Below are 26169 nucleotides of genomic sequence, written 5' to 3'. Positions count from 1 at the left end.
TCCCGTTCTATCTGCACCAGTTTCAGGTGGCTGAGAAGCACTGCTGTGGAGTTACAACTAAAATGAGAAAATGTGTTTCTCTCGCTGTGATAATGTATTTCAAGCAACCTATAGGCTTTGTGGTAAAAAATTTCTCCATATATGGCACATGTGTGCCACGTCCAAAAAAGCACTCCACTGGCTCAGAGAAGGCCTCCGAAGCGTGTTTTGGCACTTATGGAACACATTTAGTGTGATGTGCTTTATTGCTTCGCACACACAACCATTGTTCGAAAATGCACTTTATTCGCTCTCAAACACGTTTTGAGCAAAGCATAATACAGCGTGTCATTGTGAGGCAGCGGAAGGTCCCAGGAGGCTCATTCCAAGTGTGCCTGACGCAGCTTCACATCCCGTTCTATCTGCAACAGTTTCAGGTGGCTGGAAAGCATTGCTGTGGAGTTACAGTAAAATGAGAATATTTGTTTCTTTCGCTGTGATAATGTATTTCAAGCAACATATAGGCTTTGTGGTAAAAATGTTCTCCATATATGGCACATGTGTGCCACGTCCAAAAAAGCACTCCACTCGCTCAGAGAAGGCCTCCGAAGCGTGTTTTGGCACTTATGGAACACATTTAGTGTGATGTACTTTATTGCATGGCAAACACAACCGTTGTTCGAAAATGCACTTTATTCGCTCTCAAACAGATTTTGAGCAAAGCATAATACAGCGTGTCATTGTGAGGCAGCGGAAGGTGCCAGGAGACTCATTACAAGTGTGCCTGACGCAGATTCGCATCCCGTTCTATCTGCAACAGTTTCAGGTGGCTGGAAAGCATTGCTGTGGAGTTACAGCTAAAATGAGAATATTTGTTTCTCTCGCTGTGATAATGTATTTCAAGCAACATGTAGGCTTTGTGGTAAAAATTTTCTCCATATATGGCACATGTGTGCCACGTCCAAAAAAGCACTCCACTCGCTCAGAGAAGAGCGTTTTGGCACTTATGGAACACATTTAGTATGATGTGCATTATTGCTTGGCACACACAACCATTGTTCGAAAATGCACTTTATTCGCTCTCAAACACATTTTGAGCAAAGCATAATACGGCGTGTCATTTTGAGGCAACGGAAGGTGCCGGGAGGCTCATTCTAAATGTGCTTGACGCAGCTTCGCATCCCGTTCTATCTGCAACAGTTTCAGGTGGCTGAGAAGCACTGCTGTGGAGTTACAAATAAAATGAGAAAATGTGTTTCTCTCGCTTTGAAAATGTATTCAAGCAACCTATAGGCCTTGTGACAAAAATTTTCTCCATATATGGCACATGTGTGCCACGTCCAAAAAAGCACTCCACTCGCTCAGAGAAGGCCTCCGAAGCGCGTTTTTGCACTTATGGAACACATTTAGTGTCATGTGCTTTATTGCTTGGCACACACAACCATTGTTCGAAAATGCACTTTATTCGCTCTCAAACACATTTTGAGCAAAGCATAATACAGCGTGTCATTTTGAGGCAGCGGAAGGTGCCAGGAGGCTCATTCCAAGTGTGCCTGACGCAGCTTCGCATCCCGTTCTATCTGCAATAGTTTCAGGTGGCTGAGTAGCACTGCTGTGGAGTTACAACTAAAATGAGAAAATGTGTTTCTCTCGCTGTGATAATGTATTTCAAGCAACCTATAGGCTTTGTGGTAAAAAATTTCTCCATATATGGCACATGTGTGCCACGTCCAAAAAAGCACTCCACTCGCTCAGAGAAGGCCTCCGAAGCGTGTTTTGGCACTTATGGAACACATTTAGTGTGATGTGCTTTATTGCTTCGCACACACAACCATTGTTCGAAAATATATTTATTCGCTCTCAAACACATTTTGAGCAAAGCATAATACGGCGTGTCATTTTGAGGCAACGGAAGGTGCCAGGAGGCTCATTCTGAATGTGCTTGACGCAGCTTCGCATCCCGTTCTATCTGCAACAGTTTCAGGTGGCTGAGAAGCACTGCTGTGGAGTTACAACTAAAATGAGAAAATGTGTTTCTCTCGCTTTGAAAATGTATTTCAAGCAACATATAGGCCTTGTGGCAAAAATTTTCTCCATATATGGCACATGTGTGCCACGTCCAAAAAAGCACTCCACTCGCTCAGAGAAGGTCTCCAAAGCGCGTTTTGGCACTTATGGAACACATTTAGTGTGATGTGCTTTATTGCTTGGCAAACACAACCATTGTTCGAAAATGCACTTTATTCGCTCTCAGACACAATTTGAGCAAAGCATAATACGGCGTGTCATTGTGAGGCAGCGGAAGGTGCCAGGAGGCTCATTCTAAATGTGCTTGACGCAGCTTTGCATCCCGTTCTATCTGCAACAGTTTCAGGTGGCTGAGAAGCACTATTGTGGAGTTACAACTAAAATGAGAAAATGTGTTTCTCTCGCTTTGAAAATGTATTTCAAGCAACCTATAGGCCTTGTGGCAAAAATTTTCTCCATATATGGCACATGTGTGCCACGTCCAAAAAAGCACTCCACTCGCTCAGAGAAGGCCTCCGAAGCGCATTTTGGCACTTATGGAACACATTTAGTGTCATGTGCTTTATTGCTTGGCACACACAACCATTGTTCGAAAATGCACTTTATTCGCTCTCAAACACATTTTGAGCAAAGCATAATACAGCGTGTCATTGTGAGGCAGCGGAAGGTGCCAGGAGGCTCATTCCAAGTGTGCCTGACGCAGCTTCGCATCCCGTTCTATCTGCAACATTTTCAGGTGGCTGGAAAGCATTGCTGTGGAGTTACAGCTAAAATGAGAATATTTGTTTCTCTCGCTGTGATAATGTATTTCAAGCAACCTATAGGCTTTGTGGTAAAAATGTTCTCCATATATGGCACATGTGTGCCACGTCCAAAAAAGCACTTTACTTGCTCAGAGAAGAAGGGCTAGGGTTACGGTTAGGGTTAGGGTTTAGAGTTAGGGTTAGGGTTAGGGTTTAGGGTTAGGGTTAGGGTTAGGGTTAGGGTTAGGGTTAGGGTTAGGGTTAGGGTTAGGGTTAGGGTTAGGGTTAGGGTTAGGGTTAGGTTAAGGGTTAGGGTTAGGGTTTTGGCACTTATGGAACACATTTAGTGAGATGTGCTTTATTGCTTGGCAATCACAACCATTGTTCGAAAATGCACTTTATTCGCTCTCAAACACATTTTGAGCAAAGCATAATACGGCGTGTCATTTTGAGGCAACGGAAGGTGCCGGGAGGCTCATTCTAAATGTGCTTGACGCAGCTTCGCATCCCGTTCTATCTGCAACAGTTTCAGGTGGCTGAGAAGCACTGCTGTGGAGTTACAAATAAAATGAGAAAATGTGTTTCTCTCGCTTTGAAAATGTATTCAAGCAACCTATAGGCCTTGTGACAAAAATTTTCTCCATATATGGCACATGTGTGCCACGTCCAAAAAAGCACTCCACTCGCTCAGAGAAGAAGGGCTAGGGTTAGGGTAGGGTTAGGGTTTAGAGTTAGGGTTAGGGTTAGGGTTATAGGGTTAGGGTTAGGGTTAGGGTTAGGGTTAGGGTTAGGGTTAGGGTTAGGGTTAGGGTTAGGGTTAGGGATAGGGTTCGGGTTAGGTTAAGGTTAGGGTTAGGGTTAGGGTTAGGGTTTTGGCACTTATGGAACACATTTTGTGAGATGTGCTTTATTGCTTGGCACACACAACCTTTGTTCGAAAATGCACTTTATTCGCTGTCAAACACATTTTGAGCAAATATAATACGGCGTGTCATTTTGAGGCAACGGAAGGTGCCAGGAGGCTCATTCTAAATGTGCCTGACGCAGCTTCGCATCCTGTTCTATCTGCAACCGTTTCAGGTGGCTGAGAAGCACTGCTGTGGAGTTACAACTAAAATGAGAAAATGTGTTTATCTAGCTTTGATAATGTATTTCAACCAACCTATAGGCTTTGTGGTAAAAATTTTCTCCATATATGGCACATGTGTGCCACGTCCGAAAAAGCACTCCACTCGCTCAGAGAAGGCCTCCGAAGCGCGTTTTGGCACTTATGGAACACATTTAGTGTGATGTGCTTTATTGCTTGGCACACACATCCATTGTTCGAAAATGCACTTTATAATACAGCGTGTCATTGTGAGGCAGCGGAAGGTGCCCGGAGGCTCGTTCCAAGTGTGCCTGACGCAGCTTCGCATCCCGTTCTATCTGCAACAGTTTCAGGTGGCTGGAAAGCATTGCTGTGGAGTTACAGCTAAAATGAGAATATTTGTTTCTCTCGTTGTGATAATGTATTTCAAGCAACCTATAGGCATTGTGGTAAAAAAAAATCGCACATGTCTGCCACGTCCAAAAAAGCATTTTACTCGCTCAGAGAAGAAGGGCTAGGGTTACGGTTAGGGTTAGGGTTTAGAGTTAGGGTTAGGGTTAGGGTTAGGGTTAGGGTTAGGGTTAGGGTTAGGGTTTAGAGTTAGGGTTAGGGTTAGGGTTAGGGTTAGGGTTAGGGTTAGGGTTAGGGTTAGGGTTAGGGTTAGGTTTAGGGTTAGGGTTAGGGATAGGGTTTTGGCACTTATGGAACACATTTCGTGAGATGTGCTTTATTGCTTGGCACACACAACCATTGTTCGAAAATGCACTTTATTCGCTCTCAAACACGTTTTGAGCAAAGCATAATACGGCGTGTCATTTTGAGGCAGCGGTGCCAGGAGGCTCATTCCAAGTGTGCCTGACGCAGCTTCGCATCCTGTTCTATCTGCAACCGTTTCAGGTGGCTGAGAAGCACTACTGTGGAGTTACAACTAAAAATAGAAAATGTGTTTCTCTAGCTTTGATAATGTATTTCAAGCAACCTATAGGCTTTGTGGTAAAAATTTTCTCCATATATGGCACATGTGTGCCACGTCCGAAAAAGCACTCCACTCGCTCAGAGAAGGCCTCCGAAGCGCGTTTTGGCACTTATGGAACACATTTCGTGAGATGTGCTTTATTGCTTGGCACACACAACCATTGTTCGAAAATGCACTTTATTCGCTCTCAAACACGTTTTGAGCAAAGCATAATACGGCGTGTCATTTTGAGGCAGCGGTGCCAGGAGGCTCATTCCAAGTGTGCCTGACGCAGCTTCGCATCCTGTTCTATCTGCAACCGTTTCAGGTGGCTGAGAAGCACTACTGTGGAGTTACAACTAAAAATAGAAAATGTGTTTCTCTAGCTTTGATAATGTATTTCAAGCAACCTATAGGCTTTGTGGTAAAAATTTTCTCCATATATGGCACATGTGTGCCACGTCCGAAAAAGCACTCCACTCGCTCAGAGAAGGCCTCCGAAGCGCGTTTTGGCACTTATGGAACACATTTCGTGAGATGTGCTTTATTGCTTGGCACACACAACCATTGTTCGAAAATGCACTTTATTCGCTGTCAAACACATTTTGAGCAAAGATAATACGGCGTGTCATTTTGAGGCAACGGAAGGTGCCAGGAGGCTCATTCTAAATGTGCGTGACGCAGCTTCGCATCCTGTTCTATCTGCAACAGTTTCAGGTGGCTGGGAAGCACTGCTGTGGAGTTACAACTAAAATGAGAAAATGTGTTTCTCTAGCTTTGATAATGTATTTCAAGCAACCTATAGGCTTTGTGGTAAAATTTTTCTCCATATATGGCACATGTGTGCCACGTCCAAAAAAGCACTCCACTCTCTCAGAGAAGGCCTCCGAAGCGCGTTTTGGCACTTATGGAACACCTTTAGTGCGATGTGCTTTATTGCTTGGCACACACATCCATTGTTCGAAAATGCACTTTACTCCCTCTCAAACACATTGTGCGCAAAGCATGATACGGCTTGTCATTGTGGGCAAGCGGAAGGTGCCAGGAGGATTATTTCAAGTGTGCCTGACGCAACTCCGCATCCCGTTCTATCTGCAACAGTTTCAGATGACTGAGAAGCATTGCTGTGGAGTTACAGCTAAAATGAGAAAATGTGTTTCTCTCGCTGTGATAATGTATTTCAAGCAACCTATAGGCTTTGTGGTAAACATTTTCTCCATATATGGCACATGTGTGCCACGTCCAAAAAAGCACTCCACTCGCTCAGAGAAGGCCTCCGAAGCGCGTTTTGGCACTTATGGAACACATTTAGTGTGATGTGCTTTATTGCTTGGCACACATCCATTTTTCGAAAATGCACTTTATTCGCTCTCAAACACATTTTGAGCAAAGCATAATACGGCGTGTCATTTTGAGGCAACGGAAGGTGCCTGGAGGCTTATTTTAAATGTGCCTGACGCAGCTTCGCATCCCGTTCTATCTGCAACAGTTTCAGGTGGCTGAGAAGCACTGCTGTGGAGTTACAACTAAAATGAGAAAATGTGTTTCTCTCGCTTTGAAAATGTATTTCAAGCAACCTATAGGCCTTGTGGCAAAAATTTTCTCCATATATGGCACATGTGTGCCACGTCCAAAAAAGCACTTTACTCGCTCAGAGAAGAAGGGCTAGGGTTACGGTTAGGATTAGGGTTTAGAGTTAAGGTTACGGTTAGGGTTCGGGTTAGGGTTAGGGTTAGGGTTTAGAGTTAGGGTTAGGGTTAGGGTTAGGGTTAGGGTTAGGGTTAGGGTTAGGGTTAGGGTTAGGGTTAGGGTTAGGGTTAGGGTTAGGGTTAGGTTAAGGGTTAGGGTTAGGGTTTTGGCACTTATGGAACACATTTAGTGAGATGTGCTTTATTGCTTGGCACACACAACCATTGTTCGAAAATGCACTTTATTCGCTCTCAAACACGTTTTGAGCAAAGCATAATACGGCGTGTCATTTTGAGGCAGCGGAAGGTGCCAGGAGGCTCATTCCAAGTGTGCCTGACGCAGCTTCGCATCCTGTTCTATCTGCAACAGTTTCAGCTGGCTGAGAAGCACTGCTGTGGAGTTACAACTAAAATGAGAAAATGTGTTTCTCTCGCTGTGATAATGTATTTCAAGCAACCTATAGGCTTTGTGGTAAAAAATTTCTCCATATATGGCACATGTGTGCCACGTCCAAAAAAGCACTCCACTCGCTCAGAGAAGAAGGGCTAGGGTTAGGGTAGGGTTAGGGTTTAGAGTTAGGGTTAGGGTTAGGGTTATAGGGTTAGGGTTAGGGTTAGGGTTAGGGTTAGGGTTAGGGTTAGGGATAGGGTTCGGGTTAGGTTAAGGTTAGGGTTAGGGTTAGGGTTAGGGTTTTGGCACTTATGGAACACATTTTGTGAGATGTGCTTTATTGCTTGGCACACACAACCTTTGTTCGAAAATGCACTTTATTCGCTGTCAAACACATTTTGAGCAAATATAATACGGCGTGTCATTTTGAGGCAACGGAAGGTGCCAGGAGGCTCATTCTAAATGTGCCTGACGCAGCTTCGCATCCTGTTCTATCTGCAACCGTTTCAGGTGGCTGAGAAGCACTGCTGTGGAGTTACAACTAAAATGAGAAAATGTGTTTCTCTAGCTTTGATAATGTATTTCAACCAACCTATAGGCTTTGTGGTAAAAATTTTCTCCATATATGGCACATGTGTGCCACGTCCGAAAAAGCACTCCACTCGCTCAGAGAAGGCCTCCGAAGCGCGTTTTGGCACTTATGGAACACATTTAGTGTGATGTGCTTTATTGCTTGGCACACACATCCATTGTTCGAAAATGCACTTTATTCGCTCTCAAACACATTTTGAGCAAAGCATAATACGGCGTGTCATTTTGAGGCAATGGAACGTGCCAGGAGGATCATTTCAAGTGTGCCTGACACAGTTTCGCATCCCGTACTATCTGCAATAGTTTCAGGTGGCTGAGAAGCACTGCTGTGGAGTTACAGCTAAAATGAGAAAATGTGTTTCTCTCGCTGTGGTAATGTATTTCAAGCAACCTATAGGCTTTGTGGTAAAAAAAATTCTCCATATATGGCACATGTGTGCCTCGTCCAAAAAAGCACTTTACTCGCTCAGAGAAGAAGGGCTAGGGTTATGGTTATGGTTAGGGTTAGGGTTAGGGTTTAGAGTTAGGGTTAGGTTTAGGGTTAGGGTTAGGGTTAGGGTTAGGGTTAGGGTTAGGGTTAGGTTAAGGGTTAGGGTTAGGGTTTTGGCACTTATAGAACACATTTAGTGAGATGTGCTTTATTGCTTGGCACACACAACCATTGTTCGAAAATGCACTTTATTCGCTCTCAAACACATTTTGAGCAAAGCATAATACGGCGTGTCATTGTGAGGCAGCGGAAGGTGCCAGGAGGCTCATTCTAAATGTGCCTGACGCAGCTTCGCATCCCATTCTATCTGCAACAGTTTCAGTTGGCTGAGAAGCACTGCTGTGGAGTTACAGCTAAAATGAGAAAATGTGTTTCTCTCGCTGTGATAATGTATTTCAAGCAACCTATAGGCTTTGTGGTAAAAATTTTCTCCATATATGGCACATATGTGCCACGTCCAAAAAAGAGCTCCACTCGCTAGAGAGGGCCTCCGAAGCGCGTTTTGGCACTTATGGAACACATTTAGTGTGATGTGCTTTATTGGCACACACATCCATTGTTCGAAAATGCACTGTATTCACTCTCAAATAAATTTTGCGCAAAGCGTGATACGGCTTGTCATTGTGGGCCAGCGGAAGGTGCCAGGAGGATTATTCCAAGTGTGCCTGACGCAGCTTCGCATCCCGTTCTATCTGCAACAGTTTCAGTTGGCTGAGGAGCACTGCTGTGGAGTTACAGCTAAAATGAGAAAATGTGTTTCTCTCGCTTTGATAATGTATTTCAAGCAACCTATAGGCTTTGAGGTAAAAATTTTCTCCATATATGGCACATGTGTGCCACGTCCAAAAAAGCACTCCACTCGCTGAGAGAAGGCCTCCGAAGCGCGTTTTGGCACTTATGGAACACATTTAGTGTGATGTGCTTTATTGCTTGGCACACACATCCATTGTTCGAAAATGCACTTTACTCCCTCTCAAACACATTGTGCACAAAGCATGATACGGCTTGTCATTGTGGGCAAGCGGAAGGTGCCAGGATGATTATTCCAAGTGTGCCTGACGCAGCTCCGCATCCCGTTCTATCTGCAACAGTTTCAGATGACTGAGAAGCATTGCTGTAGAGTTACAGCTAAAATGAGAAAATGTGTTTCTCCCGCTGTGATAATGTATTTCAAGCAACCTATAGGCTTTGTGGTAAACATTTTCTCCATATATGGCACATGTGTGCCACGTCCAAAAAAGCACTCCACTCGCTGAGAGAAGGCCTCCGAAGCGCGTTTTGGCACTTATGGAACACATTTAGTGTGATGTGCTTTATTGCTTGGCACACACATCCATTGTTCGAAAATGCACTTTACTCCCTTTCAAACACATTGTGCACAAAGCATGATACGGCTTGTCATTGTGGGCAAGCGGAAGGTGCCAGGAGGATTATTCCAAGTGTGCCTGACGCAGCTCCGCATCCCGTTCTATCTGCAAGAGTTTCAGATGACTGAGAAGCATTGCTGTAGAGTTACAGCTAAAATGAGAAAATGTGTTTCTCTCGCTGTGATAATGTATTTCAAGCAACCTATAGGCTTTGTGGTAAACATTTTCTCCATATATGGCACATGTGTGCCACGTCCAAAAAAGCTCTCCGCTCGCTAAGAGAAGGCCTCCGAAGCGCGTTTTGGCACTTATGGAACACATTTAGTGTGATGTGCTTTATTGCTTCCCACACACAACCATTGTTCGAAAATGCACTTTATTCGCTCTCAAACACATTTTGAGCAAAGCATAATACGGCGTGTCATTTTGAGGCAGCGGAAGGTGCCTGGAGGCTTATTCTAAATGTGCCTGACGCAGCTTCGCATCCCGTTCTATCTGCAACAGTTTCAGGTGGCTGAGAAGCACTGCTGTGGAGTTACAACTAAAATGAGAAAATGTGTTTCTCTCGCTTTGATAATGTATTTCAAGCAACCTATAGGCTTTGTGGTAAAAAATATCTCTATATATGGCACATGTGTGCCACGTCCAAAAAAGCACTCCACTCTCTCAGAGAAGGCCTCCGAAGCGTGTTTTGGCACTTATGGAACACATTTAGTGTGATGTGCTTTATTGCTTCGCACACAACCATTGTTCGAAAATGCACTTTATTCGCTGTCAAACACATTTTGAGCAAAGCATAATACGGCGTGTCATTTTGAGGCAACGGAAGGTGCCAGGAGGCACATTCTAAATGTGTCTGACGCAGCTTCGCATCCTGTTCTAGCTGCAACAGTTTCAGGTGGCTGAGAAGCACTGCTGTGGAGTTACAACTAAAATGAAAAAATGTGTTTCTCTCGCTTTGATAATGTATTTCAAGCAACTTATAGGCTTTGTGGTAAAATTTTTCTCCATATATGGCACATGTGTGCCACATCCAAAAAAGCACTCCACTCTCTCAGAGAAGGCCTCCGAAGCGCGTTTTGGCACTTATGGAACACATTTAGTGTGATGTGCTTTATTGCTTGGCACACACATCCATTGTTCGAAAATGCACTTTACTCCCTCTCAAACACATTGTGCGCAAAGCATGATACGGCTTGTCATTGTGGGCAAGCGGAAGGTGCCAGGAGGATTATTTTAAGTGTGCCTGACGCAACTCCGCCTCCCGTTCTATCTGCAACAGTTTCAGGTGGCTGAGAAGCACTGCTGTGGAGTTACAACTAAAATGAGAAAATGTGTTTCTCTCGCTGTGATAATGTATTTCAAGCAACCTATAGGCTTTGTGTTAAAAAATTTCTCCATATATGGCACATGTGTGCCACGTCCAAAAAAGCACTCCACTCGCTCAGAGAAGAAGGGCTAGGGTTAGGGTAGGGTTAGGGTTTAGAGTTAGGGTTAGGGTTAGGGTTATAGGGTTAGGGTTAGGGTTAGGGTTAGGGTTAGGGTTAGGGTTAGGGTTAGGGTTAGGGTTAGGGATAGGGTTCGGGTTAGGTCAAGGTTAGGGTTAGGGTTAGGGTTAGGGTTTTGGCACTTATGGAACACATTTTGTGAGATGTGCTTTATTGCTTGGCACACACAACCTTTGTTCGAAAATGCACTTTATTCGCTGTCAAACACATTTTGAGCAAATATAATACGGCGTGTCATTTTGAGGCAGCGGAAGGTGCCAGGAGGCTCATTCTAAATGTGCCTGACGCAGCTTCGCATCCTGTTCTATCTGCAACCGTTTCAGGTGGCTGAGAAGCACTGCTGTGGAGTTACAACTAAAATGAGAAAATGTGTTTCTCTAGCTTTGATAATGTATTTCAACCAACCTATAGGCTTTGTGGTAAAAATTTTCTCCATATATGGCACATGTGTGCCACGTCCGAAAAAGCACTCCACTCGCTCAGAGAAGGCCTCCGAAGCGCGTTTTGGCACTTATGGAACACATTTAGTGTGATGTGCTTTATTGCTTGGCACACACATCCATTGTTCGAAAATGCACTTTACTCCCTCTCAAACACATTGTGCACAAAGCATGATACGGCTTGTCATTGTGGGCAAGCGGAAGGTGCCAGGATGATTATTCCAAGTGTGCCTGACGCAGCTCCGCATCCCGTTCTATCTGCAACAGTTTCAGATGACTGAGAAGCATTGCTGTAGAGTTACAGCTAAAATGAGAAAATGTGTTTCTCCCGCTGTGATAATGTATTTCAAGCAACCTATAGGCTTTGTGGTAAACATTTTCTCCATATATGGCACATGTGTGCCACGTCCAAAAAAGCACTCCACTCGCTGAGAGAAGGCCTCCGAAGCGCGTTTTGGCACTTATGGAACACATTTAGTGTGATGTGCTTTTATTGCTTGGCACACACATCCATTGTTCGAAAATGCACTTTACTCCCTTTCAAACACATTGTGCACAAAGCATGATACGGCTTGTCATTGTGGGCAAGCGGAAGGTGCCAGGAGGATTATTCCAAGTGTGCCTGACGCAGCTCCGCATCCCGTTCTATCTGCAACAGTTTCAGATGACTGAGAAGCATTGCTGTAGAGTTACAGCTAAAATGAGAAAATGTGTTTCTCTCGCTGTGATAATGTATTTCAAGCAACCTATAGGCTTTGTGGTAAACATTTTCTCCATATATGGCACATGTGTGCCACGTCCAAAAAAGCTCTCCGCTCGCTAAGAGAAGGCCTCCGAAGCGCGTTTTGGCACTTATGGAACACATTTAGTGTGATGTGCTTTATTGCTTCCCACACACAACCATTGTTCGAAAATGCACTTTATTCGCTCTCAAACACATTTTGAGCAAAGCATAATACGGCGTGTCATTTTGAGGCAGCGGAAGGTGCCTGGAGGCTTATTCTAAATGTGCCTGACGCAGCTTCGCATCCCGTTCTATCTGCAACAGTTTCAGGTGGCTGAGAAGCACTGCTGTGGAGTTACAACTAAAATGAGAAAATGTGTTTCTCTCGCTTTGATAATGTATTTCAAGCAACCTATAGGCTTTGTGGTAAAAAATTTCTCTATATATGGCACATGTGTGCCACGTCCAAAAAAGCACTCCACTCGCTGAGAGAAGGCCTCCGAAGCGCGTTTTGGCACTTATGGAACACATTTAGTGTGATGTGCTTTATTGCTTGGCACACACATCCATTGTTCGAAAATGCACTTTACTCCCTTTCAAACACATTGTGCACAAAGCATGATACGGCTTGTCATTGTGGGCAAGCGGAAGGTGCCAGGAGGATTATTCCAAGTGTGCCTGACGCAGCTCCGCATCCCGTTCTATCTGCAACAGTTTCAGATGACTGAGAAGCATTGCTGTAGAGTTACAGCTAAAATGAGAAAATGTGTTTCTCTCGCTGTGATAATGTATTTCAAGCAACCTATAGGCTTTGTGGTAAACATTTTCTCCATATATGGCACATGTGTGCCACGTCCAAAAAAGCTCTCCGCTCGCTAAGAGAAGGCCTCCGAAGCGCGTTTTGGCACTTATGGAACACATTTAGTGTGATGTGCTTTATTGCTTCCCACACACAACCATTGTTCGAAAATGCACTTTATTCGCTCTCAAACACATTTTGAGCAAAGCATAATACGGCGTGTCATTTTGAGGCAGCGGAAGGTGCCTGGAGGCTTATTCTAAATGTGCCTGACGCAGCTTCGCATCCCGTTCTATCTGCAACAGTTTCAGGTGGCTGAGAAGCACTGCTTTGGAGTTACAACTAAAATGAGAAAATGTGTTTCTCTCGCTTTGATAATGTATTTCAAGCAACCTATAGGCTTTGTGGTAAAAAATATCTCTATATATGGCACATGTGTGCCACGTCCAAAAAAGCACTCCACTCTCTCAGAGAAGGCCTCCGAAGCGTGTTTTGGCACTTATGGAACACATTTAGTGTGATGTGCTTTATTGCTTCGCACACAACCATTGTTCGAAAATGCACTTTATTCGCTGTCAAACACATTTTGAGCAAAGCATAATACGGCGTGTCATTTTGAGGCAACGGAAGGTGCCAGGAGGCTTATTTTAAGTGTGCCTGACGCAACTCCGCCTCCCGTTCTATCTGCAACAGTTTCAGGTGGCTGAGAAGCACTGCTGTGGAGTTACAACTAAAATGAGAAAATGTGTTTCTCTCGCTGTGATAATGTATTTCAAGCAACCTATAGGCTTTGTGTTAAAAAATTTCTCCATATATGGCACATGTGTGCCACGTCCAAAAAAGCACTCCACTCGCTCAGAGAAGAAGGGCTAGGGTTAGGGTAGGGTTAGCGTTTAGAGTTAGGGTTAGGGTTAGGGTTATAGGGTTAGGGTTAGGGTTAGGGTTAGGGTTAGGGTTAGGGTTAGGGATAGGGTTCGGGTTAGGTCAAGGTTAGGGTTAGGGTTAGGGTTAGGGTTTTGGCACTTATGGAACACATTTTGTGAGATGTGCTTTATTGCTTGGCACACACAACCTTTGTTCGAAAATGCACTTTATTCGCTGTCAAACACATTTTGAGCAAATATAATACGGCGTGTCATTTTGAGGCAACGGAAGGTGCCAGGAGGCTCATTCTAAATGTGCCTGACGCAGCTTCGCATCCTGTTCTATCTGCAACCGTTTCAGGTGGCTGAGAAGCACTGCTGTGGAGTTACAACTAAAATGAGAAAATGTGTTTCTCTAGCTTTGATAATGTATTTCAACCAACCTATAGGCTTTGTGGTAAAAATTTTCTCCATATATGGCACATGTGTGCCACGTCCGAAAAAGCACTCCACTCGCTCAGAGAAGGCCTCCGAAGCGCGTTTTGGCACTTATGGAACACATTTAGTGTGATGTGCTTTATTGCTTGGCACACACATCCATTGTTCGAAAATGCACTTTATAATACAGCGTGTCATTGTGAGGCAGCGGAAGGTGCCCGGAGGCTCGTTCCAAGTGTGCCTGACGCAGCTTCGCATCCCGTTCTATCTGCAACAGTTTCAGGTGGTTGGAAAGCATTGCTGTGGAGTTACAGCTAAAATGAGAATATTTGTTTCTCTCGTTGTGATAATGTATTTCAAGCAACCTATAGGCTTTGTGGTAAAAAAAAATCGCACATGTCTGCCACGTCCAAAAAAGCATTTTACTCGCTCAGAGAAGAAGGGCTAGGGTTACGGTTAGGGTTAGGGTTTAGAGTTAGGGTTAGGGTTAGGGTTAGGGTTAGGGTTAGGGTTAGGGTTAGGGTTTAGAGTTAGGGTTAGGGTTAGGGTTAGGGTTAGGGTTAGGGTTAGGGTTAGGGTTAGGGTTAGGGTTAGGTTTAGGGTTAGGGTTAGGGTTAGGTTAAGGTTAGGGTTAGGGTTAGGGTTTTGGCACTTATGGAACACATTTCGTGAGATGTGCTTTATTGCTTGGCACACACAACCATTGTTCGAAAATGCACTTTATTCGCTCTCAAACACGTTTTGAGCAAAGCATAATACGGCGTGTCATTTTGAGGCAGCGGTGCCAGGAGGCTCATTCCAAGTGTGCCTGACGCAGCTTCGCATCCTGTTCTATCTGCAACCGTTTCAGGTGGCTGAGAAGCACTACTGTGGAGTTACAACTAAAAATAGAAAATGTGTTTCTCTAGCTTTGATAATGTATTTCAAGCAACCTATAGGCTTTGTGGTAAAAATTTTCTCCATATATGGCACATGTGTGCCACGTCCGAAAAAGCACTCCACTCGCTCAGAGAAGGCCTCCGAAGCGCGTTTTGGCACTTATGGAACACATTTCGTGAGATGTGCTTTATTGCTTGGCACACACAACCATTGTTCGAAAATGCACTTTATTCGCTGTCAAACACATTTTGAGCAAAGATAATACGGCGTGTCATTTTGAGGCAACGGAAGGTGCCAGGAGGCTCATTCTAAATGTGCGTGACGCAGCTTCGCATCCTGTTCTATCTGCAACAGTTTCAGGTGGCTGGGAAGCACTGCTGTGGAGTTACAACTAAAATGAGAAAATGTGTTTCTCTAGCTTTGATAATGTATTTCAAGCAACCTATAGGCTTTGTGGTAAAATTTTTCTCCATATATGGCACATGTGTGCCACGTCCAAAAAAGCACTCCACTCCCTCAGAGAAGGCCTCCGAAGCGCGTTTTGGCACTTATGGAACACCTTTAGTGCGATGTGCTTTATTGCTTGGCACACACATCCATTGTTCGAAAATGCACTTTACTCCCTCTCAAACACATTGTGCGCAAAGCATGATACGGCTTGTCATTGTGGGCAAGCGGAAGGTGCCAGGAGGATTATTTCAAGTGTGCCTGACGCAACTCCGCATCCCGTTCTATCTGCAACAGTTTCAGATGACTGAGAAGCATTGCTGTGGAGTTACAGCTAAAATGAGAAAATGTGTTTCTCTCGCTGTGATAATGTATTTCAAGCAACCTATAGGCTTTGTGGTAAACATTTTCTCCATATATGGCACATGTGTGCCACGTCCAAAAAAGCACTCCACTCGCTCAGAGAAGGCCTCGGAAGCGCGTTTTGGCACTTATGGAACACATTTAGTGTGATGTGCTTTATTGCTTGGCACACATCCATTTTTCGAAAATGCACTTTATTCGCTCTCAAACACATTTTGAGCAAAGCATAATACGGCGTGTCATTTTGAGGCAACGGAAGGTGCCTGGAGGCTTATTTTAAATGTGCCTGACGCAGCTTCGCATCCCGTTCTATCTGCAACAGTTTCAGGTGGCTGAGAAGCACTGCTGTGGAGTTACAACTAAAATGAGAAAATGTGTTTCTCTCGCTTTGAAAATGTATTTCAAGCAACCTATAGGCCTTGTGGCAAAAATTTTCTCCATATATGGCACATGTGTGCCACGTCCAAAAAAGCACTCCACTCGCTCAGAGAAGGCCTCCGAAGCGCGTTTTGGCACTTATGGAACACATTTAGTGTCATGTGCTTTATGCTTGGCACACACAACCATTGTTCGAAAATGCACTTTATTCGCTCTCAAACACATTTTGAGCAAAGCATAATAGAGCGTGTCATTGTGAGGCAGTGGAAGGTGCCAGGAGGCTCATTCCAAGTGTGCCTGACGCAGCTTCGGATCCCGTTCTATCTGCAACAGTTTCAGGTGGCTGGAAAGCATTGCTGTGGAGTTACAGCTAAAATGAGAATATTTGTTTCTCTCGCTGTGATAATGAATTTCAAGCAACCTATAGGCTTTGTGGTAAAAATGTTCTCCATATATGGCACATGTGTGCCACGTCCAAAAAAGCACTTTACTCGCTCAGAGAAGAAGGGCTAGGGTTACGGTTAGGGTTCGGGTTAGGGTTAGGGTTAGGGTTTAGAGTTAGGGTTAGGGTTAGGGTTAGGGTTAGGGTTAGGGTTAGGGTTAGGGTTAGGGTTAGGGTTAGGGTTAGGGTTAGGGTTAGGGTTAGGGTTAGGTTAAGGGTTAGGGTTAGGGTTTTGGCACTTATGGAACACATTTAGTGAGATGTGCTTTATTGCTTGGCACACACAACCATTGTTCGAAAATGCACTTTATTCGCTGTCAAACACGTTTTGAGCAAAGCATAATACGGCGTGTCATTTTGAGGCAGCGGAAGGTGCCAGGAGGCTCATTCCAAGTGTGCCTGACGCAGCTTCGCATCCTGTTCTATCTGCAACAGTTTCAGCTGGCTGAGAAGCACTGCTGTGGAGTTACAACTAAAATGAGAAAATGTGTTTCTCTCGCTGTGATAATGTATTTCAAGCAACCTATAGGCTTTGTGGTAAAAAATTTCTCCATATATGGCACATGTGTGCCACGTCCAAAAAAGCACTCCACTCGCTCAGAGAAGAAGGGCTAGGGTTAGGGTAGGGTTAGGGTTAGGGTTAGGGTTATAGGGTTAGGGTTAGGGTTAGGGTTAGGGTTAGGGTTAGGGTTAGGGTTAGGGTTAGGGTTAGGGTTAGGGTTAGGGATAGGGTTCGGGTTAGGTTAAGGTTAGGGTTAGGGTTAGGGTTAGGGTTAGGGTTTTGGCACTTATGGAACACATTTTGTGAGATGTGCTTTATTGCTTGGCACACACAACCTTTGTTCGAAAATGCACTTTATTCGCTGTCAAACACATTTTGAGCAAATATAATACGGCGTGTCATTTTGAGGCAACGGAAGGTGCCAGGAGGCTCATTCTAAGTGTGCCTGACGCAGCTTCGCATCCTGTTCTATCTGCAACAGTTTCAGCTGGCTGAGAAGCACTGCTGTGGAGTTACAACTAAAATGACAAAATGTGTTTCTCTCGCTGTGATAATGTATTTCAAGCAACCTATAGGCTTTGTGGTAAAAAATTTCTCCATATATGGCACATGTGTGCCACGTCCAAAAAAGCACTCCACTCGCTCAGAGAAGAAGGGCTAGGGTTAGGGTAGGGTTAGGGTTTAGAGTTAGGGTTAGGGTTAGGGTTATAGGGTTAGGGTTAGGGTTAGGGTTAGGGTTAGGGTTAGGGTTAGGGTTAGGGTTAGGGTTAGGGTTAGGGTTAGGGATAGGGTTCGGGTTAGGTTAAGGTTAGGGTTAGGGTTAGGGTTAGGGTTAGGGTTTTGGCACTTATGGAACACATTTTGTGAGATGTGCTTTATTGCTTGGCACACACAACCTTTGTTCGAAAATGCACTTTATTCGCTGTCAAACACATTTTGAGCAAATATAATACGGCGTGTCATTTTGAGGCAACGGAAGGTGCCAGGAGGCTCATTCTAAATGTGCCTGACGCAGCTTCGCATCCTGTTCTATCTGCAACCGTTTCAGGTGGCTGAGAAGCACTGCTGTGGAGTTACAACTAAAATGAGAAAATGTGTTTCTCTAGCTTTGATAATGTATTTCAACCAACCTATAGGCTTTGTGGTAAAAATTTTCTCCATATATGGCACATGTGTGCCACGTCCGAAAAAGCACTCCACTCGCTCAGAGAAGGCCTCCGAAGCGCGTTTTGGCACTTATGGAACACATTTAGTGTGATGTGCTTTATTGCTTGGCACACACATCCATTGTTCGAAAATGCACTTTATTCGCTCTCAAACACATTTTGAGCAAAGCATAATACGGCGTGTCATTTTGAGGCAATGGAACGTGCCAGGAGGCTCATTCTAAATGTGCCTGACGCAGCTTTGCATCCCGTTCTATCTGCAACAGTTTCAGGTGGCTGAGAAGCACTGCTGTGGAGTTACAACTAAAATGAGAAAATGTGTTTCTCTCGCTTTCATAATGTATTTCAAGCAACCTATAGGCTTTGTGGTAAAAAAATTTCTCCATATATGGCACATGTGTGCCACGTCCAAAAAAGCACTCCACTCTCTCAGAGAAGGCCTCCGAAGCGCGTTTTGGCACTTATTAAACACATTTAGTGTGATGTGCTTTATTGCTTGGCACACACATCCATTGTTCGAAAATGCACTTTACTCGCTCTCAAACACATTGTGCGCAAAGCATGATACGGCTTGTCATTGTGGGCAAGCGGAAGGTCCCAGGAGGATTATTTCAAGTGTGCCTGACGCAGCTCCGCATCCCGTTCTATCTGCAACAGTTTCAGGTGACTGACAAGCATTGCTGTGGAGTTACAGCTAAAATGAGAAAATGTGTTTCTCTCGCTGTGATAATGTTTTTCAAGCAACCTATAGGCTTTGTGGTAAACATTTTCTCCATATATGGCACATGTGTGCCACGTCCAAAAAAGCACTCCACTCGCTCAGAGAAGGCCTCCGAAGCGCGTTTTGGCACTTATGGAACACATTTAGTGTGATGTGCTTTATTGCTTGGCACACACATCCATTGTTCGAAAATGCACTTTATTCGCTCTCAAACACATTTTGAGCAAAGCATAATACGGCGTGTCATTTTGAGGCAATGGAACGTGCCAGGAGGCTCATTCTAAATGTGCCTGACGCAGCTTTGCATCCCGTTCTATCTGCAACAGTTTCAGGTGGCTGAGAAGCACTGCTGTGGAGTTACAGCTAAAATGAGAAAATGTGTTTCTCTCGCTTTGATAATGTATTTCAAGCAACCTATAGGCTTTGTGGTAAAAATTTTCTCCATATATGGCACATGTGTGCCACGTCCAAAAAAGCACTCCACTCTCTCAGAGAAGGCCTCCGAAGCGCGTTTTGGCACTTATGGAACACATTTAGTGACATGTGCTTTATTGCTTGGCACACAACCATTGTTCGAAAATGCACTTTATTTGCCCTCAAACACATTTTGAGCAAAGCATAATACAGCGTGTCATTGTGAGGCAGCGGAAGGTGCCCGGAGGCTCGTTCCAAGTGTGCCTGACGCAGCTTCGCATCCCGTTCTATCTGCAACAGTTTCAGGTGGCTGGAAAGCATTGCTGTGGAGTTACAGCTAAAATGAGAATATTTGTTTCTCTCGTTGTGATAATGTATTTCAAGCAACCTATAGGCTTTGTGGTAAAAAAAAATCGCACATGTCTGCCACGTCCAAAAAAGCATTTTACTCGCTCAGAGAAGAAGGGCTAGGGTTACGGTTAGGGTTAGGGTTTAGAGTTAGGGTTAGGGTTAGGGTTAGGGTTAGGGTTAGGGTTTAGAGTTAGGGTTAGGGTTAGGGTTAGGGTTAGGGTTAGGGTTAGGGTTAGGGTTAGGGTTAGGGTTAGGGTTAGGGTTAGGGTAGGGTTAGGGTTAGGGTTAGGGTTAGGTTTAGGGTTAGGGTTAGGGTTAGGGTTAGGGATAGGGGTAGGGTTAGGTTAAGGTTAGGGTTAGGGTTAGGGTTTTGGCACTTATGGAACACATTTCGTGAGATGTGCTTTATTGCTTGGCACACACAACCATTGTTCGAAAATGCACTTTATTCGCTCTCAAACACGTTTTGAGCAAAGCATAATACGGCGTGTCATTTTGAGGCAGCGGTGCCAGGAGGCTCATTCCAAGTGTGCCTGACGCAGCTTCGCATCCTGTTCTATCTGCAACCGTTTCAGGTGGCTGAGAAGCACTACTGTGGAGTTACAACTAAAAATAGAAAATGTGTTTCTCTAGCTTTGATAATGTATTTCAAGCAACCTATAGGCTTTGTGGTAAAAATTTTCTCCATATATGGCACATGTGTGCCACGTCCGAAAAAGCACTCCACTCGCTCAGAGAAGGCCTCCGAAGCGCGTTTTGGCACTTATGGAACACATTTCGTGAGATGTGCTTTATTGCTTGGCACACACAACCATTGTTCGAAAATGCACTTTATTCGCTCTCAAACACGTTTTGAGCAAAGCATAATACGGCGTGTCATTTTGAGGCAGCGGTGCCAGGAGGCTCATTCCAAGTGTGCCTGACGCAGCTTCGCATCCTGTTCTATCTGCAACCGTTTCAGGTGGCTGAGAAGCACTACTGTGGAGTTACAACTAAAATGAGAAAATGTGTTTCTCTCGCTTTCATAATGTATTTCAAGCAACCTATAGGCTTTGTGGTAAAAAAATTTCTCCATATATGGCACATGTGTGCCACGTCCAAAAAAGCACTCCACTCTCTCAGAGAAGAAGGGCTAGGGTTAGGGTTAGGGTTAGGGTTAGGGTTAGGGTTAGGGTTTAGAGTTAGGGTTAGGGTTAGGGTTAGGGTTAGGGTTAGGGTTAGGGTTAGGGTTAGGGTTAGGGATAGGGTTTGGGTTAGGGTTAGGGTTAGGGTTAGGGATGGTGTTAGGGTTAGGTTAAGGTTAGGGTTAGGGTTTTGGCACTTATGGAACACATGTAGTGTGATCTGCTTTATTGCTTCGCACACACAACCATTGTTCGAAAATGCACTTTATTCGCTCTCAAACACATTTTGAGCAAAGCATAATACGGCGTGTCATTTTGAGGCAGCGGAAGGTGCCAGGAGGCTCATTCTAAATGTGCCTGACGCAGCTTCGCATCCCGTTCTATCTGCAACAGTTTCAGGTGGCTGAGAAGCACTGCTGTGGAGTTACAACTAAAATGAAAAAATGTGTTTCTCTCGCTTTGATAATGTATTTCAAGCAACCTATAGGCTTTGTGGTAAAAATTTCTCCATATATGGCACATGTGTGCCACGTCCAAAAAAGCACTCCACTCTCTCAGAGAAGGCCTACGAAGCGCGTTTTGGCACTTATGGAACACATTTAGTGTGATGTGCTTTATTGCTCTGCACACAACCATTGTTCGAAAATGCACTTTATTCGCCCTCAAACACATTTTGAGCAAAGCATAATACAGCGTGTCATTGTGAGGCAGCGGAAGGTGCCAGGAGGCTCGTTCCAAGTGTGCCTGACGCAGCTTCGCATCCCGTTCTATCTGCACCAGTTTCAGGTGGCTGGGAAGCATTGCTGTGGAGTTACAGCTAAAATGAGAATATTTGTTTCTCTCGTTGTGATAATGTATTTCAAGCAACCTATAGGCTTTGTGGTAAAAAAAATTCTCCATATATGGCACATGTGTGCCACGTCCAAAAAAGCACTTTACTCGCTAAGAGAAGAAGGGCTAGGGTTAGGGTTAGGGTTAGGGTTTAGAGTTAGGGTTAGGGTTAGGGTTAGGGTTAGGGTTAGGGTTAGGGTTAGGGTTAGGGTTAGGGTTAGGGTTAGGGTTAGGGTTAGGGTTAGGGTTAGGGTTAGGGTTAGGGTTAGGGTTAGGGTTAGGGATAGGGTTAGGGTTAGGGTTAGGGATGGTGTTAGGGTTAGGTTAAGGTTAGGGTTAGGGTTTTGGCACTTATGGAACACATTTCGTGAGATGTGCTTTATTGCTTGGCACACACAACCATTGTTCGAAAATGCACTTTATTCGCTGTCAAACACATTTTGAGCAAAGATAATACGGCGTGTCATTTTGAGGCAACGGAAGGTGCCAGGAGGCTCATTCAAAATGTGCCTGACGCAGCTTCGCATCCCGTTCTATCTGCAACAGTTTCAGGTGGCTGAGAAGCACTGCTGTGGAGTTACAACTAAAATGAGAAAATGTGTTTCTCTCGCTTTGAAAATGTATTTCAAGCAACCTATAGGCCTTGTGGCAAAAATTTTCTCCATATATGGCACATGTGTGCCACGTCCAAAAAAGCACTCCACTCGCTCAGAGAAGGCCTCCGAAGCGCGTTTTGGCACTTATGGAACACATTTAGTGTCATGTGCTTTATTGCTTGGCGCACACAACCATTGTTCGAAAATGCACTTTATTCGCTCTCAAACACATTTTGAGCAAAGCATAATTCAGCGTGTCATTGTGAGGCACTGGAAGGTGCCAGGAGGCTCATTCCAAGTGTGCCTGACGCAGCTTCGCATCCCGTTCTATCTGCAACAGTTTCAGGTGGCTGGAAAGCATTACTGTGGAGTTACAGCTAAAATGAGAATATTTGTTTCTCTCGCTGTGATAATGAATTTCAAGCAACCTATAGGGTTTGTGGTAAAAATGTTCTCCATATATGGCACATGTGTGCCACGTCCAAAAAAGCACTTTACTCGCTCAGAGAAGAAGGGCTAGGGTTACGGTTAGGATTAGGGTTTAGAGTTAAGGTTACGGTTAGGGTTCGGGTTAGGGTTAGGGTTTAGGGTTTAGAGTTAGGGTTAGGGTTAGGGTTAGGGTTAGGGTTAGGGTTAGGGTTAGGGTTAGGGTTAGGGTTAGGTTAAGGGTTAGGGTTAGGGTTTTGGCACTTATGGAACACATTTAGTGAGATGTGCTTTATTGCTTGGCACACACAACCATTGTTCGAAAATGCACTTTATTCGCTCTCAAACACGTTTTGAGCAAAGCATAATACGGCGTGTCATTTTGAGGCAGCGGAAGGTGCCAGGAGGCTCATTCTAAGTGTGCCTGACGCAGCTTCGCATCCTGTTCTATCTGCAACAGTTTCAGGTGGCTGAGAAGCACTGCTGTGGAGTTACAACTAAAATGAGAAAATGTGTTTCTCTCGCTGTGATAATGTATTTCAAGCAACCTATAGGCTTTGTGGTAAACATTTTCTCCATATATGGCACATGTGTGCCACGTCCAAAAAAGCTCTCCGCTCGCTAAGAGAAGGCCTCCGAAGCGCGTTTTGGCACTTATGGAACACATTTAGTGTGATGTGCTTTATTGCTTCGCACACACAACCATTGTTCGAAAATGCACTTTATTCGCTCTCAAACACATTTTGAGCAAAGCATAATACGGCGAGTCATTTTGAGGCAGCGGAAGGTGCCTGGAGGCTTATTCTAAATGTGCCTGACGCAGCTTCGCCTCCCGTTCTATCTGCAACAGTTTCAGGTGGCTGAGAAGCATTGCTTGGAGTTACAACTAAAAAATGAGAAAATGTGTTTCTCTCGCTGTGATAATGTATTTCAAGCAACCTATAGGCTTTGTGGTAAAAAATTTCTCCATATATGGCACATGTGTGCCACGTCCAAAAAAGCACTCCACTCGCTCAGAGAAGAAGGGCTAGGGTTAGGGTTAGGGTTAGGGTTAGGGTTTAGAGTTAGGGTTAGGGTTAGGGTTATAGGGTTAGGGTTAGGGTTAGGGTTAGGGTTAGGGTTAGGGATAGGGTTAGGGTTAGGGTTAGGTTAAGGTTAGGGTTAGGGTTAGGGTTAGGGTTTTGGCACTTATGGAACACATTTTGTGAGATGTGCTTTATTGCCCTGCACACACAACCTTTGTTCGAAAATGCACTTTATTCGCTGTCAAACACATTTTGAGCAAATATAATACGGCGTGTCATTTTGAGGCAACGGAAGGTGCCAGGAGGCTCATTCTAAATGTGCCTGACGCAGCTTCGCATCCTGTTCTATCTGCAACCGTTTCAGGTGGCTGAGAAGCACTGCTGTGGAGTTACAACTAAAATGAGAAAATGTGTTTCTCTCGCTTTCATAATGTATTTCAAGCAACCTATAGGCTTTGTGGTAAAAAAATTTCTCCATATATGGCACATGTGTGCCACGTCCAAAAAAGCACTCCACTCTCTCAGAGAAGGCCTCCGAAGCGCGTTTTGGCACTTATTAAACACATTTAGTGTGATGTGCTTTATTGCTTGGCACACACATCCATTGTTCGAAAATGCACTTTACTCGCTCTCAAACACATTGTGCGCAAAGCATGATACGGCTTGTCATTGTGGGCAAGCGGAAGGTCCCAGGAGGATTATTTCAAGTGTGCTTGACGCAGCTCCGCATCCCGTTCTATCTGCAACAGTTTCAGGTGGCTGGAAAGCATTGCTGTGGAGTTACAGCTAAAATGAGAATATTTGTTTCTCTCGTTGTGATAATGTATTTCAAGCAACCTATAGGCTTTGTGGTAAAAAAAAATCGCACATGTCTGCCACGTCCAAAAAAGCATTTTACTCGCTCAGAGAAGAAGGGCTAGGGTTACGGTTAGGGTTAGGGTTTAGAGTTAGGGTTAGGGTTAGGGTTAGGGTTAGGGTTAGGGTTAGGGTTAGGGTTAGGGTTAGGGTTTAGAGTTAGGGTTAGGGTTAGGGTTAGGGTTAGGGTTAGGGTTAGGGTTAGGGTTAGGTTTAGGGTTAGGGTTAGGGATAGGGTTAGGGTTAGGTTAAGGTTAGGGTTAGGGTTAGGGTTTTGGCACTTATGGAACACATTTCGTGAGATGTGCTTTATTGCTTGGCACACACAACCATTGTTCAAAAATGCACTTTATTCGCTCTCAAACACGTTTTGAGCAAAGCATAATACGGCGTGTCATTTTGAGGCAGCGGAAGGTGCCAGGAGGCTCATTCCAAGTGTGTCTGACGCAGCTTCGCATCCCGTTCTATCTGCAACAGTTTTAGGTGGCTGGAAAGCATTGCTGTGGAGTTACAGCTAAAATGAGAATATTTGTGTCTCTCGCTGTGATAATGTATTTCAAGCAACCTATAGGCTTTGTGGTAAAAATGTTCTCCATATATGGCACATGTGTGCCACGTCCAAAAAAGCACTTTACTCCCTCAGAGAAGAAGGGCTAGGGTTACGGTTAGGGTTAGGGTTAGGGTTTAGAGTTAGGGTTAGGGTTAGGGTTTAGGGTTAGGGTTAGGGTTAGGGTTAGGGTTAGGGTTAGGGTTAGGGTTACGTTAAGGGTTAGGGTTAGGGTTTTGGCACTCATGGAACACATTTAGTGAGATGTGCTTTATTGCTTGGCACACACAACCATTGTTCGAAAATGCACTTTATTCGCTCTCAAACACGTTTTGAGCAAAGCATAATACGGCGGTGTCATTTTGAGGCAGCGGAAGGTGCCAGGAGGCTCATTCCAAGTGTGCCTGACGCAGCTTCGCATCCCGTTCTATCTGCAACAGTTTTAGGTGGCTGGAAAGCATTGCTGTGGAGTTACAGCTAAAATGAGAATATTTGTTTCTCTCGCTGTGATAATGTATTTCAAGCAACATATAGGCTTTGTGGTAAAAATGTTCTCCATATATGGCACATGTGTGCCACGTCCAAAAAAGCACTTTACTCGCTCAGAGAAGAAGGGCTAGGGTTACGGTTAGGGTTAGGGTTTAGAGTTAGGGTTAGGGTTAGGGTTAGGGTTAGGGTTAGGTTAAGGGTTAGGGTTAGGGTTTTGGCACTCATGGAACACATTTAGTGAGATGTGCTTTATTGCTTGGCACACACAACCATTGTTCGAAAATGCACTTTATTCGCTCTCAAACACGTTTTGAGCAAAGCATAATACGGCGTGTCATTTTGAGGCAGCGGAAGGTGCCAGGAGGCTCATTCCAAGTGTGCTTGACGCAGCTTCGCATCCCGTTCTATCTGCAACAGTTTCAGGTGGCTGAGTAGCACTGCTGTGGAGTTACAACTAAAATGAGAAAATGTGTTTCTCTCGCTGTGATAATGTATTTCAAGCAACCTATAGGCTTTGTGGTA

This window comes from Doryrhamphus excisus, linkage group LG13 (genome assembly GCF_037039965.1).
Source record: "Doryrhamphus excisus strain RoL-2023G ecotype Guam linkage group LG13, RoL_Dexc_Guam_v1.1, whole genome shotgun sequence".
Classification (NCBI taxonomy): domain Eukaryota; kingdom Metazoa; phylum Chordata; class Actinopteri; order Syngnathiformes; family Syngnathidae; genus Doryrhamphus; species Doryrhamphus excisus.
This window is presented reverse-complemented; position numbering follows the sequence as displayed.